Here is a 15,756-nt window from a genome sequence, read left to right as displayed (position 1 = left end):
TGGCCCCGCATTTGCATCGCAACTTTTTTTAACTCCACCACGTATACTTTACGTATAGGCTACGTGGAGGCTCCTCGGCCGCTCCTATATATCCTTACGCCGGGCACGGCCCCTTCTCCTCCTCCTCCTCCTCCTCCGGCGGCGGCTCCGGCCTCGGCACCGGGGGAAACGGGGAGCGGGGCAGGAGAGACGGGCAGGGAGGTCAAAGCAGGGCAGTGTGGGCAGGGAGAGGAGGGCAGGCAGGATAGACGGGCAGGGAGGGCAGTGCAGGCAGGATAGATGGGCAGGGAGGGCAGTGCAGGGCAGTACGGGCAGGGAGGGGAGGATAGATGGGCAAGGAGGGGAGGGCAGAGCAGGCAGGTAGGCAGGGCGGGCAGCCAGGGGTGCCAGGCAGGGCAAGCAGTGCAGGCAGGGCAAGCAGTGCAGGCAGGACAGGTAGTGCAGGCAGGAGAGCAGGACGAGCAGCGCAGGCAGGTGAGCAGCGCAGGCAGGTCCCGCCGGCCTTGCGGGCGCATCCCCCGCCGAAGCCGCCGCCCCGAGGTGGGGTGAAGAAGTCGGGGATAACCCCGGGGGAGGCCGGGTCGGGATCACATCGTTCCCACCCCCCCGGTACAAGCCGGTGCTCACCGGGCCGGGCCGGGGTGCGGAGCCCCCGCGGAGCCCCCGCGTCCCGCGCTGGGCCGGCCCCGCAGCCGGACAAACAATGTGAGACTTGGCGGAACAAAAGCCGCGGGGCTTGGGTTGCTGAACACGTCTGAGGCCAGACGAGCCGCGCAATTTATTGGACTTGGTGAGAAAATCATAAAAAAACCCACAAAAAAATAAGGGAGGGAAGCCGGCGGGGAGGGGGGCGCGGAACGGGAAGGATCCTTCTCTCAAAGCGTCTTTATTCGGGGCTGGGGGCGGCGGGACCGGGCTGGGGATGCCCCGGCAGCAGGAGCGGGACTGGGAGCGGGGGGATTCAGCTCCTGCCGCCGGCCGTGCCCGAGGCGGGGGTTGCGGGACCCCCCAGGGCCGGCTGCGGAATCGGCGCTTTCCCAAAAGCCCTGGGGGCAGGTGGGAGCCTCCCCTCCTCTTTCCTCCCCCTTCCCCCTTAAGAAACTTTGGGGACGACCAAGTATGGCCCCCCCGAACTTTCCTCCACGGCGACCCCGGGCAGGGATTATCATGGAAACGCCCCGGCCCACTCCCCCCGGCCTTTCCACGGGCTTGGGTGTCACTCAGACCCACTCCACGTGGGGGGGTGCACTGCCTCTCCCTACCCCCCTTCCCGCTCGGGGTTCGAGTTTTGGGGTGCCGAATAATGTGTCCTGAGCAGGGGATGGATGCAAGAAGAAGCCTGGTAGGATCCGGCCATTCCCCGCCCCGCGAGTCCGTGGGCTCATTGTCGCTCTCCACGAAACTCCCGCCCGTGGGCACGGAGCGAACACCGACGCTGCCCACGGGCCTTTGTGTTTTGCTCAAGGGGACGATCGCGGTGCGATCCGCGCACCCGTGGGGTGGGCTCCCCCAGACCCCCCTTCTGCCAGCGGCTTCACCCCGGAGCACCCGGGGGTGCTGCGAGGGGCCGGGTCGGAGCGTGTCGCTGTAGTTGCGTGGGGACACGCACACGAGTGACCCTGGGGGCCGGAACACCCCCCCCACCACCACCTCAGTCGGGCTTTGCTGCGCCCTGGGAGGAGGATTTATTTTGGGGGGCGGGGGGGTGATACGCAGAGCTGGGGGATCCCCGCGTCCGCACCTCGTTATCGAATGATCAAATCCTGCAGGATGGGGCTGAAACCACATGAAACCCGCGCTCAAACAGCCCGAGCGCGGAGGTTCCGCAGCTCTTCCTCCCCTCTCCGCACCTGAGCGGCAGCGCGGGGATTTCTCCCCCATCACAAACTTCTCGTTGCGTCGCCTTTTTGGTGTCTTTTCTTTTCTCTCCCCAGCCCGACCAGTTTCGAGCTTCTCCGCTTAATTAAAACCCTCCCCGTTGATTTCTGCCTCGGGGCGGCCTTGCCGAGGCTCCCCCGCTGCAGGCCGGGAAGGTGACCCCAAAAAGCGGGTTTTTTCAGCAGCCAGATGTGAGTCCCCAGTGCTGCCGCCGGTACAAATCCCACACGGTTTTTGCCTATTATTTCCCCCCTGAAATTATACATTTGTATTTTCCCCCTATTTCTCTTAAAACCACGCATCCCTGCGGTCTGTCCTTAATTCTCCCCACTGGCGCGGCGAAAAAGCAAACTGAGCAGCTATGGTTATTCTTTTCGGTTCGTGCGTTGATTCCCGTCTCTGGACAAAAATCCCTCGGTTCCCCTCAGCTCCGCTTCGTTTTTTATCCCTGGGCAGCCTCAAAAAACAAAGAGGTTTTTATCTCATATAATTGTGTGCGTGCGAATTTTAGAGCCCGAAATCGCCGTATTTGCAGCGAGTCCTGTGATCCCGCGATCTCGGCAACGGCTCCTTGTGGTTTGGTGTTTGTGGTTCTATTTGGCTTCATTTTGCCTAAAGCGACTCCCTAGAAAAGCAGCAAACAGGTTTTTATTTGCTAATGAAACCCAAAACACACCCGCAGATCGCTTGTGTCCTTCCCTAAACCCTCTCGGATCGGGACGTATCTAACACGACGTTAACATTAAAAGAGATATAAATGCACTGTCATCGGGATAATCCCGGGGAGGATATAAATTCGAAAGCTTTGCAGCGTGTCTCGGGGTAAATGGCAAAATTCGTCGTGTTTCTTCTTTTTGGCGAGTTAAAAACAATAATAATAATAATAATAAATCGGGAGGAGCTTTAAACATACATTTATATGTATAATTTTTTAATAAAAAGGGAAAATAAAAAGAGGGAAAGGAGCGCGGTTGTGCGCGGAAAAATCGCGTTCCAGCGAGGGAGGGGACGGTTCGAGCCCGTCCGGGGGTTGCGGGGGCCCCGGTGCCAGCGGCTCGTTAACCGCCCCCTCCCTCCCTTCTCTTCCAGGACAAACCTGCGGCTCCGGCCTCGCTTCACCCGCCCCGCTCGGCCCAGGTGGGTCCCGGGGGCCGAATTGCCGGGGGTGGGCGGTCGGGAAGGGTCGTGTGCGGCAGCTTGGGAGGTGTTTGCAGGCTGGGTGCCCCCCATGGGTGCTGCACCCCCATCACCCACACACACCTCTGCGGCGTTCCCGAAATCTGTGGTTTTGCCCCCAAACGGGGCTGGATGGGTCCCTTCTGTTCGGGTGCTCCTCACCCCATTCCCCTTTCCCTCCCTCCCATATTCCTGGGCCTGATGGGAGCCAAACCAGTGGGCTCCTGTTTTCCCAGGGGGAGAAATTGGGAGAGGGGACCCCAATGAGAGAACGTGGCACTGCCCGCGCTGGTGACACCGTTGGGAGAATGTCTTGGTGGACAGAAAACCCACGGCCAACCCGCTGCCCTAATCCCGTAGTCTTGATGGTTTTTACACTAGGAGTAATATTTCCAAGGCATAAGAGGAATTTTAAGAGAAAAGCAGGGAGAAATAGTAGTAATAATAAATTAAAAGAAAACCGAAACAAATATGAACCCCGAACACCCATTCTTGTTTGAGGAAAAATTGTGTTATTAATTTTGATGGTATCTGTATTATAAGAGGGAAAATAAGGTAGTAATTAATAGACGGCCCGTGGGGTTAAAACTGCAGAAATAAAATAGCATTTGATTTCTGGTTGGGGTGTGCACGGTGCGGCCAGGCCTGGCACCGGGCGCTGGTGGGACCAGCGTCCCTGGGAGAGGGGAACCCGGAGGGACTGGGTGGACTGAGACCCCTGAGGGGGCCAGGGAGATGGAAGAGGCTGGAGAAATGGGGGGGTGATGGTGGTGGTGCTGATGGTGCCAATGGTGATGGTTGTTGGTGATGGTGGTGGTGATGGCGGTAGTGCCGATGGTGCGGATGGGAGTGATAGTGATTGTGGTGATGATGGGTGGCGGCCATGGATGATCACTGGGGGTGCTGATGGTGATGGTTGTTGGTGATGGTGGCTGATGGTGCTGGTGGTGGCGCTGCTGATGGTGCAGATGGGGGTGATGGCGGTGATGGTGGTGATCTATGATCGCTGGCAGTGCAGACGGTGCAGATGGCAATGGTGGTGATGGTGCTGCCGATGGTGCAGATGGGGGTGATGGTCATGGTGGTGATGATGGGTGGTGGCGATGCATGGTGGTGATGGATGATTGTTGATGGCGCAGATGGTGCTGGTGGTTGTTGGTGGTGGTGGTGCTGCTGTTGCACATTGGGGTGACGGTGGTGTGGTGAGGGGCGGCGGTGACGGATGATCACCGGTGCTGGTGGTGCAGATGGTGGTGCTGACGGTGCAGATGCGGGTGATGGTGGCGATGGCGGTGATGGGCGGGGGGGCGATGATGGGGAGGATGATGGTGGTGATGGAGCTGACAGCGATGGGGGTGACGGGTGGCGGCGATGCGCGTGTGCGCGCCGCTCCCGGCCCCTCCCTCGCCCATTGATGAACCGATAGGCGCTGCAGAGGGGCGGGAGTCAGGGCAGGTGACGTCAGGCGGGGCCGAGCCAATGAGGAGCGGTGGCGAGGGCCGGGAGTGTGAAAGCATGAATGAAAAGTGCCGCGCGCCGCTCCCCCCGGTGCAGAGGCTGCGGGCAGCGGCGGCGGCAGGTACGAGCCGAGCCGAGCCGAGCTCAGCCGAGCCGAGCTCAGCCGAGCCGAGCTCAACGAAGCCGAGCCGGCCCCGCGCTGCCTGCGCGCCGCTCCGCGGGAGATGCGCGGAGGGGGCGGCGGAGCCGATGCGTTTCGGAGGAACGAGGTTCCGAGCTTTCCCCGCAGCGTGGACGTGGCGGCCCGGAGGCAGGAGGGATGCAGGTGAAGGAGGATGCAGCGGGGCAGGTTCCTCGGCGAGGGGAGCGATGCGGGGCTCGGCGGGATGCGGGGCTCTCGGAGGAAGGAGAGGGATGCGGGTTCCTCCCCCGAAGAATGGAGGGATGCGGGTTCCCCTGAAGGGAAGGAAGGCTGCAGGGATGCGGGTCACCCCGAGGAAGGAGAGGGATGCAGGTTCCCTCTCCCGGAGGGATGAAGGGATGAAGGGATGCAGGTTCCCCCCCCTCCCGCGAAGGAAGGAAGGATGGAGGGATGCGCGTTCCCCGCGAAAGGAGAAAGCGATGCGGGGCCGCTCAAGGAAGGCAGGGAAAGGAAGCTGAAGAATGTGGGTCCCCCCTTGAAAATAAGAAGCAAAATAAAGGGCTACGGGTTCGTGCCCGGGGTGCGCGGTCCCTGCGCGGGAGTCGCTCCCTTCCTTCTGTCCTCCCTTCTCTCCCTTTCATCATTTCCTCTCTGTTTTCTGTGTTCGCTCAGCGCTTCTGTTCCCCCCAGATCTTGGCTGAATCCAAAGCATCACAAGTTCTTATTTATTTTAACGGGCAGAGGTTTTTTCATCTCTCTTTCTGTTTTTTTTTCCCCCTTGTTTAGAGAGCGTTAAATGCATTTATGGGTGGGGAAATGTCCTTTTGGTCTTTTATGCATATTTTCCGTTGCGGGCGCAAATTATATTTGCTTTGATTATTACCGGTTTGAACGCGTTAATTTGCTAGTTATTAAAAATAATGCGGGCTTAATTCTCAGCACCTGCAGAACATCATTTGCTTTGCAAATGACACAAATTCAAAGTCGGCAGAAAACAGGCTGCTGCTGCGTGGTTCTCCTCGAATTCGGCTCCAAAATGGTATTTCCGAGGGGCCTGATCCTGCCTGTCCCATTGATGCTCGGGAGCGCGTTGCTCTGGGCTCGCTGGGCTGCGGGAACAAGGCCACTGGTTTAGCTGTGCGCTGATATTATGGACCTCACTGCTAATATTTGCCTCTCTTTTTATTCGTTTCCTCCCTCATTCCTTCTTGAAAAGCCAAATGCCCCGAGCCCCCTGGAGAAGAAGAGGTTGGCTTTTTCCCTGCTAATGCTGTAGACTTCAGGGGTTGGTTGTTATCTTTGGTTATCTAGCTGTATGAGTGGTGTCGATTCTTCATAAAGCTAGATAACCGAAAGTAAAAATAACCCCATTACACGCCTGAGGAGGATGTGGAGAAGAAAGGAAATTCATCAAAAGGAAGAGGAGGAAAAGCAAAAATGAAATGAGAAAAAAATATGTATAAGAAAGGAAGAGAAAGAGAAAGGAAATGAGAGGCGGAAAAAAATGGGGGAAAAATGAAACTTTTTGAGACTGGAATTAAAACCCGAGGTAGGATTTTATTATTTTTATTTTTTAAAAAACCAACGATTTGCCTCCTATGATTTTAAGACAGAGTTTAGTGATTCTGTGCATGCGAAGAACACATTTGCCTTGAGAAAGCCAAGGCTGTTGCCGCTCTCTCCTCGGCTGTTAACTGTAATTGAATTAACCAAGTCAAACTTCCAATCAGATTATGAATTAGTTAAGCACAGGACGCAGACTACAGCTCAAGGATGAACTTTTGTTGCATAACCAGTCGTATAGCACCAGAGAACCCATAAATCAATACAGATTACTGTGCTGGATTATCTGTTTAATAAAGCAGCAACAGAGCGATGTTTATTAATGGTTGTTTTGCAAATACGAGCGCTGGATTATTCTGCCCCCCCTCTCCATTCCCTGTCTGTTATATATTTAATTTTCTCCCCCGACAGATATAACTTGATATCAGGACTAGAAAGAACGATATGGTGATTTGGAAAGCGTTTTCTTGCAGTTCTCTTTGTTTTTCTTCCCTAGTTCCTCTATCCAAACGCTTTCTTTCTTCTTTTAACCCTTTGTCTATGAACATTTCCTTGAATGAAGATTCCACGATCGGGGATTTACAAATAATTTAAATAGCTAACTCGTGTATGAAACCACGTGAGAGTAATTTGGGAGCTTGGTTTTGTAGAATTTATCCTCTCTGACTGCAAATTCATGCTGGTCCTTTACCCCCTTCACTGGATTATACGTCAACGTCTTCCTTATGGAAACCGAGTTCTTTTTCCACCTGCTCTACTGTAGACGGGCATTTGGGGTCAAAGAGATGAACTGGGTGCTTCTCCCTCTCTTTTAATGGTCAGACTTAAATACCACTTGCAAAATGGAGTAACCCATTTGGAAAGGTGTCTTGTTGCTTCACGAGCATTGCGATCTTGTGATGGATCAAGATATAACGTCAGAATGGTGATTCCCAGAAAACAAAAATCATCATAATAAAGAATAAATGTGGGTGGCAGCACCTGAGGTAATTTAGGAAAGGAGCATTGAAACTTTAAGAAAACCCTCTTGTTGGAGATGTAGAAAAAGAGGTGACACTTGACTCATGCTGGACCCGCTCGTTTCGCTCGTGTGCTCATTGGGACCATTTTTCTTAAAAGAGAAAATAAGCAGAAGAAACTGTCCCTCGTACTTTGCCCAGGGAAAGGTTCAGGGTGTAATATGCCAGATTTATTCTGCTCATATGATTACTCTAAATTAATAAATAAGATTGTTTTTTCTTCCCCTTAACCTGTGGCTCTGTAATTCAGAATAATTCAATGCATGCGGTGACTCTCTGTAATGATCCGCTTGGGGAAAGCTGATGGAAACACCTCCTTTTTGTCTTCCCTTGGAGGTTCAACGAGGTGCTGCCATTGTCCCAGGTGCTGCTCCAGGCTCCAGGGGTGTAGGGAAGGTTTTATGTGATTTTATTCCCTGTTTCGTTCTCTGTTGCTTTGCTGCTGCTTCTCCTGGTTCGATGGCTTGTCCCCAGCTCTGGAGGTGACACTGCAGAGGACAAGGTAACAGAGAACCAGCTCCAGAAAGTGTCTGAGCTGTGGTCCGTGGATGGGGGGAAGCATCCTCCATGGAAAGGGAGAAGCATTCTCCATGAATGGGGGGAGCGTGCTCCATGGAAAGGGAGAAGCATCCTCCATGAATGGGGGGAGCGTCCTCCATGGAAGGGGAGAAGTGTCCTCCATAGATGCTCGCACCTCGAGCATCTTGTGGGATCAAGCTGGACAATCTTGGCGTTGGTGGCAGCAGGATGTCACCGCATGGAGCTCTCCTCCTCCATCGTGCCAGGCAGACCGAGCTGGGAGGAAAGCGGTTGCTGCTTGAGCCGGCACTTGCCAGGCTCATTGAGCGCTGGCCTGTAAGTCCTCGTGCAAAGTGGCCCAGGGACAAGGGACAAGGGTAAGCACTGGTGGGCTGCCATGTGCCATCCACCATTGGTTGGTGTCTTTGTCCAAGGGGGGGAAAAGGCATGTTTTGTCCAACGAGGGGCTGGAAGAGATGCGATGTGACCATCTTTTGGTGTCCCGAGGTGACCAATCGTGGCGCGTGCGGGGCCGCGGCGGCACCGCCATAGGCTGGTGTTTGATGGTGTCAGTTGCTTGGGTTTAACAAAGGCGTGAGCAGAAATGGGGGGATGCGAACTGGAATGAGGGTGAAACTCGGAGGGGAATTCAGCACCTCGGAGCGTGGGGAGCCCGTGCACGGGGGTGGGATCCAGGGCAGGACGCGTCTGTGCTGGTCGGTGATGGAGGGGCTGTGTGTAAAGCACATCGCGCCCAACCTGGCTCCCCGGAGCTCGTGCGCCTCATTCCCCTCTGCAAAAAACACCCTTTAAGATGGTCGTGAGTTGGAGCCGCGGGGTTAAAACATCTCCAGGTCACCACCCGTCCCTTTGTGCTCCCAGCCTGGCAGGGTGAACGGGAACCAGTTTCACCCATCCCACTGCTCTCATCGAGTGGGTCCCTCATGGTGCCGGGAGCTCTGCCGCAGCCCCCCAGTTTCTGGGGGTGCCATGGGGCTCGGTCGCTCTCCGTGCGGGTGGAGATGGCTTTTAATTCCTTTATTTTGTTGTGGTGGGTGACTGTTCCCAGCAGCTTGGCTTTCTCGAAGGGAACACGAACTGGAACGGTCTTGCAAACAGCTGATTTATTATATTGGTTTTGTTGGTTTTTGTTTCTTTTATTTTCCCCTTTTCTCCCCAGTTTGCTACTGGCGTGCGGTAGCGCTAAGAAAGCCCAACGTGTTGGCATGACGTTGATCCAAATTGCAGCTTACATGTGGCCATTTAAGCTTGCCTGGACACTCTGATTTGACTGGTTAACACTCAGCACTGTCTACTCCGTTCTCCCTTATGGCTACATAACTGCTGGAGACGTTAATAGGAGACACGCTCGCATGTTCTGTATTGAGAGATTAGCTCTCCACGTTCATTTTCATGCTTAGAAGCGGTGTGTTTGGAGAGAAAAAAGCAGAGCAAACGCAATAGTAATTTTTCTATGATTCGGTGAGTCATTAAGAACTAACCTATACAAATATAATTAATGAAAAATATTAATTTCATGCAATATATTGCTTTCATCTAGGAAAGAGCTTGTACTGAGTTGCCTTTAGCTTCTGTTTTTAATGCAGGGATGCAGAAATGCAGCAGATTGATCTGTTATTGGCCCTTTGCGTTGGCACAGCAGGACGGGGACCGGCGAATGTGCAGAAATACTTGTGCTAGTGGATATTAACTTCTTCTTCATCAATGTCCTGGTTTTGGCTGGGATAGAGTTAATTTTCTCCCTAGATAAAACATTTATATTTTTAATATAAAATATTAGCAAATTCTCAGCCTTAAATTGCGAAAAATAGTTTAAAAAAATAATCTAAATCAGGATTTTTTGTGTGTTTGAGGAAAACAGAGGTTTCCTGACCGAATAAATTTTCTGCTGGCCGTTTTTATACAATTTGAAACTGCAAACAAAAGGAGGCCCTGGTGGCTCAAGCCCTCCGAGGTCCCCACAGAGCAGAAATTGCCCCTTTTCCTCCCCGGTTTCTCTTTTCCGCCGTCCCCTGCGCGCTGTGGGTCGGGCAGGTGTGGAACGGCCCTGCAGTGCAACCACAAAGAAATCAGCTAGATATGATATTAGAGATATAGATGTCTGTGTGTGTATATATATAATTATTATTATTTTAAATATATATACGTATTTTCTTCCACCAAGCGATGACGGCCAGGTCTGCACTGCGGACGGGATGGTTTTTAGGGTGCTCTCAGGGCAGGGCAGGCAGGCGGCGTTGATTCGCTCCCAACGTCGGTCCCAGCAGCTCTGCTGCTTTTGGGGTGTTGGGTCCATTTGACGTGCGGTCCAACCGGGTTTGGGGGCGATCCATGCAAAGACAAAGCGAGAAGGTTCCTACCACCGGGGTCAGAAATGATGATTGAGGCCTCCAGTCGCCGGACCGGGGCGGCGAGGGGAGCTCGTCTTTGTGCCGAGAACAGAGTCTTTCCTCTTCAAACAATCAGGGCTTCAAAACCCCCGAGCGTTTTCAAGGGAACGATTTTTATGTCGGGATTATGATAAACCGGCTGAGTGGGCGCGTTAAGCCGCCATAGGAATCAGATCAGGCCCTGCTTTAATTTCAGCAAGTGGCGGGTGTGTGGGAACGGAGACCGGGGCGACGCTCAGAATTAACTGTCTGAGCTCGGGGCCCCCAATTTCAGTGCTTGTGCCATTGGAGGGGTGCACCCCGCTCCTGGTGACCCCCATCCCCATTGTGGCTTTGCAAATGTGGGTTTGGCTGCTGCCACGCGGTGCTTTGCAACACCCTGCAATGGCTTTGGGGTGCCCGATGCCAGTCTCTGTCTCTCTCTCTCTCCAATCACCCCTCCACATCCCAGGGTGCAAACACTGAGTGTCCAGCAAATGGGACCGGACGGGTCCCCTGCACCCTGCTCGGGGACAGCGGGTGGCTGGAAGGAAAATGATGAGCTCTGTGGTCTTCAAGCTGCTGAGAGGAGACGGCCCGTGAGCAGGCAGGTCGCTCAGATGCAGCCGGGGTGATTGGATGTGAAAGCGGAGCCGCGGCTCTCGCCGCCCGCGGGTTCGCCTCTCCCCATCACCCATCGCCGCCGCGGGGGGTTCTGCGGGCCCAGGCTGGTGTGACAGCACCGCCGGCATGGCGAGGGGGGCTAAAAATACTCCTGGGGCTGCATCTTGGCTTGTCCTGCGGGATTTTCAGGGACATGTGCGTGCGAGTCCCGACACCTCCCTGCTCGCTGTCTTTCCCCCCACCCTGTAAAATGCAGGGGAGGAGTGTGACAGCCAAAGGGATCTAGAGCCAGATTGAGCCACCTGCAAAGCTGCCATGGCCGTCGTTGGTTTGTAAGAAAGGAGCTGGGATGCTTTGGTTTGGGAATCCCATCCCAGCTGTGGTGAGGCACCCCCTGAATCCTGGTGCTGAGATAGAGCCAGGGGGTGTCCTTATGCACTGAAGTCTGCAAGGAGAACAAGGGGGTCTTGGATCGGTGCTCCTGGCTGAATCCATCTCTGATTATCAGTGGATCATGGTCTTACGCTGGTGTATAACTCCAGGATTTATCTTGCTACAGCTGAGACCAGACTTGGACCTGGTATCTGTCCCTGTAAAGTTAAGCTGTGTAATCCTCACCCAGTGGTGACAGCCATGGCCTGAGCTTTGGCTTTGACAGCCCCGGCTAGGTGTAAAAATCACTCCATTTCCACTTTCAAGGCTTATAGTGATGCCAAAGCGCGGACAAAAGGGGTTAGCGCCAGGTTGCCGGTGCAAGAGGAGGGAGGATCCGCATCGAGAGCATCTGCTGGGTTGGGCTGCTTGGGTTCCTTCAATGAAGGACAAGGTGGAGCTTGCATTGGGTCAGGGAGAAAACGCAGGTACCCCAGGTTCCCCCTGACCTTCAGCAGGTTCCTGCCTGGTGTAAACTCAATGCTCCCATATGAGCGTGTGAGCTACAGGGAGGGGAAAAGGGATCCCCAGATCCGTGTTGTCCTTTCAGAGGCACTGGGGGCTCTTTGGAAAGGAGAAAGAGCTCTCCCCGAGGACCCCGCTTTGTTTCGTCTGTTCCTCTGCCACTCTGGCTTTTAATAAATACCTGCTATTTTAGGTAAGAGTGAAATATTCAGCTTTTATGGTATTTCATAGGATGGTTTTAGGGTCTCCCAGGTTGAATTGGGCAGCAACGCATCTGGGCCAAATAATGTGGCTTCAGCAGGCACCAGCTGCTTGGGAGGAAAGTGCTTGAAACCCTACAATTATGGGATAATGTATTCCAAGAGAGTTTCTCGGCTTTTCGTCCCTGAGCTGGAGAGTTTATATCCCCTCCTTGATCCTTGTAAAACGTCGCTAAACTTGGATGTTCTTGTCATTCACTCCTCGATGGTGCTGCAGCAGCAATCTGCTGAGCAGGAGGGAAGAAGAGAAAGGCCTAAATTTGCTATAATTTGCTTTGAATTTGCCTCAGTGCCCCCTATTCCAGGTGAGAAATTGTGTCTTTGGAAAGAGCTGGAAGTGCACCAGCTGTATATGGAGTCGATGGAAAATCTGTGGGGAATTAGGAATATAACTTTGATTATTCAAGGGAATTAGGCACGTAATTCTCTCGGGAACTTTGCTTAATTCTGTAAGGCCCAGAGGACCTTTCTTCCCATTGGGGTTTGTTTGGGGTGCGAGTTTGGCCCCTCTGGCCTGGGGGAGGTTGGAGGGCTCAGGAAGCTTCGCTGAGCTGGTCAAGTGACCCCAGGCCACCAACCCACCTTGCGATTTTACACACAAACCCCATTATCTGCAGAATTTCTTCCTTCTCCCCCTTTGTTTTGGCTTTGAACGACTAAACCCACCAAGTGTTTGGTTGGGTTTTTCTAATGGGGAAAAAGTTCATTTTCATCTTAAACCCACCCATCTCTAGGATGGGGCGGGTGAGTTTTTGGAGGAAGAGCTGTGCAGTTTCTTGGTGCTCTTTGCTTGATTTTTGGAGGCATAGGGAGCAAGAGCAGCCCTTCCTGCGCTGCCGGCTCCACTGCCCATCGTAGCCGATGCTTCTGCCGGCACCAAGGCGAACCGGTGGCGACGCCGGCGTTGACGGCAACCCGTCTCCCTCCTCCGGTGCAAGGGATGGCCACGGAGCAGGTTGCCATGGAGAACCGGGATTATTCTGCGCGTGTGTGCGCCGGGGCGGGGGGAAACACCGTCATTTTTCAAACCTTTGCGACGGAGCGCCGTGCCGCGCTTCTCCGACCTCGGGAGCCGCGACCTCCCCATTCCCTCCTCCCGCGTTTCTGCAGCCCCAGCTTCTCCACCAGCTCCTCCATCGGGCTCTTATCTCCAATAATCCTCCCGTAAGAGGGCTTTCTGCTTGTTATGACACCCGGTGAAAGCGTGGGAGAAAGATCCTTTCTTTGCCCTTGTCCTCCACAGCCAGCCACTACCCTGAATGGGAGGCTTTTTTGTGTCTCTGTGTGCCTGACTAATTGAGCTGAAGGACTTGCGTCTGGAAGGGCTTGAAAGGGACTTTTGTTGTCGGTGCGGAGTTTGTGGAAGGCGAATGAGTCCTGCTTTCTTAGGGGACGCGGGTCCTGGGCAAATTTGACTCTCGAGTGCTCACGCCTCCTGGTTCTTTGGGAAAATTAGAGAAAAAGGGTGAGGGGGCTCGGGGTTTTTGTGGGTTTTCAGAAGGCTATTGGCAGCCCCAGGCGTTGGAAGATTGAGTCTGGCAAAAAGAACTATCTGGCCATGGAAAGGCTGGTGAGCTGGCTCTTAAAAAGGGCACGGCGAGATGAATTTAAACTGCTTGAAAATAACAGTATCATGAGCCTTCGCCTCCAAAACCAACACTATTGGGACCCTTTAGCCTCCTGTGTTTTAAGGCCCAATAATCAAAACCTTTGTGATCCCAGGAGAAATGGTTTCATGGTGATTCCACATGCCATGAGCATCGGATGCCACGAGGAGGATTGAGCCGCTGCTGTGAAATTCCTCGTTCCTTCTCGCCCTTCTTGGGAGTGGTGAGAAGTCAGGATTCTCCCCCAAAGTGCTTTAATTAGCACCCAGTGCTGGTTCATCCCCAGGTCACTCATGGGGTGCTACCTGTAATAGCCCCAAAACCCAGATCTTAAAGAACCCCACAAAGGTTCTGCTTAAGAAAACCAACAGGTTTGCAGCAGCAATTTGGGACTTTAAAGGCTCTTTGCTGGGGACACTTTTTTGGGGCATGAGGCTGGAGCCTTTGGGGACTTTCACCCCTTGTAGTGGCTCCTGCTGCCCCGTGTCCCATCCCAAGGCCTTGGTGTTGCCACGTGTCCCTCTGCCCAGGGTATTTTCTCCTTGTCTTTGCTATATTTTCAGTATCTGATGCTGGGTTCATTCAGAGACCAACACCACCTTTCCCCAGACCAAGTTTCCTCCATAGTGTGGCTTAGGAAAAGCCCCCAGTGCTGAGGTTACCTGGAAATAACCTTGAGGGGAGGGAAAACGGGGCTTTTTAGCAGCAAAATGTCCTGGTAGGTGGCGAAGGCTGCAAAGAGTCACCCGTTTGCTCTCGTTCCACGCTCCTCTTGGGACACGCAGCCCCTAGAAGCTGCTTGAAATACGTTTCCTTTGTCATTTTGTCTTATTCTTTAATTACTTCCCTACCCTCTCCTATTTTTTCCCTCTTCCCAGTACAGAGCCCCCCGCACAAGGAAGAGCTGCTGGGCTCCATTCCACCCCCCGTGTGGATAAACACCCCCTGTGTGTTATTTGGCAACCGCTTCCCAATGCAAAGCGATTTAAACCATTTTGAAAGCTGAATTTTTGATGGGGTGGAGATGTCGAGGCTGGAAACGTCCAAGTCGTTTTCTCCTCTTTGCCCAAAGGCTGCAGACCTTTGGGGTGCAAATCGCTGGGGCTTCCCAGGGCCAAAATGCGCATCAAGAATGGGGGGAAAAGCAGAGAAAATAGGTTTGAAACCAACTCGCTTCTCTTCTCAGCAGCCTGAGCTCCATCCTGAGGCGCCGGGGGTGACTTTGGCACCAGGTATTTGCTACGTGGATCCTCACCGGTTCCCATCCTGGGTAAATGTCAATTTACACGCTGTTTGTGTGCTCGTATAGAGGGGAAGTTTTGCTTCCTCAGCACTGTAAGATGATAATGATGTTGCGTATTAGTCATTAACAATAAGCAGCTGTCGGTGCGAGGCTCCTCGGCCGGACACGCTGCACCACGAGCATCATTCCAGCCCTTTTTCCGCATGGCTTTCTCTGCCCTCATTTATTATTTTCTTTTAAAATATAATTTATAATAATTATTTTTTTTAAAATCACCCAATTCCATTTATTTAATTGTGTGTGAGCTTGGAAATTTGGGCTTGGACTCAAAGGCAGGCGCGGGTTTGATATTGAGCTGCCTGCCTGCTGAAGGCCAGGCGACAAATAAATAAACCCAAATTGCTCTTATTTTTGTTATCTAAAAAATATTATTTTAAAATCTTATTTATTTATTCCCTCTCCATCTCTTTTTTAATAGGAAAGGGGCTGATTGACTTTATTTTTCTTTATTTTTATTACACTCAAGGTTTGCTGCGTATTTCCCATTCTGCACAGGCCTCACTAGACCGGGACCTGCTGAGATCAGATTAATGAAATAAAAGGGTCTATTTTTTTAATAGTTCTGGGTTCATGCATTTCAGAGCACACCAGACTGCCTGTAAAATCACCATTTTTACAGTGTCGCTAACCAAACCCCTAAAATTCGGGCAATTCTTGCCCTAGAACGGATTATTACTCCCGCCCCCAACAGCTTCCAGCTTAAATAACAAGAGTTTTGGAGCAGATTAAATAAAAACAGAACAACCAAGCAAAAAACAAAACACAACATCAAAAAAAAAACCCAAAAAGCAACAAACCAAACCAAAAAAATCCAGATGTGGGTATTGGAAGGAGCTACAGAAAATAACAGAGAAATCAGGTGGCTTTAGCACAAATAATTCTTGGGCAAATCGCAGCGATAATGTTAAAATGCATTATTA

General features: G+C 52.7%; 1 long non-coding RNA gene across 2 annotated transcripts in view; it reads left to right on the top strand.

Moving 5' to 3' along the window:
- The first annotated feature begins 592 nt into the window (after positions 1–592).
- Positions 593–15,756, top strand: part of LOC136112832 (uncharacterized) — a 29,340-nt gene continuing 14,176 nt past the window's right edge. The window contains exons 1-4 of one of the 2 annotated variants that reach the window (XR_011736051.1): positions 593–790; positions 2,968–3,015; positions 5,871–6,203; positions 14,720–14,803. This is a non-coding gene — a long non-coding RNA (uncharacterized lncRNA). The remainder of the gene's footprint in view (positions 791–2,967; positions 3,016–5,870; positions 6,204–14,719; positions 14,804–15,756) is intronic. The other variant, XR_010652944.2, reaches the window with a different exon arrangement.

This window comes from Patagioenas fasciata, chromosome 30, assembly GCF_037038585.1.
Source record: "Patagioenas fasciata isolate bPatFas1 chromosome 30, bPatFas1.hap1, whole genome shotgun sequence".
NCBI lineage: Eukaryota > Metazoa > Chordata > Aves > Columbiformes > Columbidae > Patagioenas > Patagioenas fasciata.
This window is presented reverse-complemented; position numbering and strand designations above follow the sequence as displayed.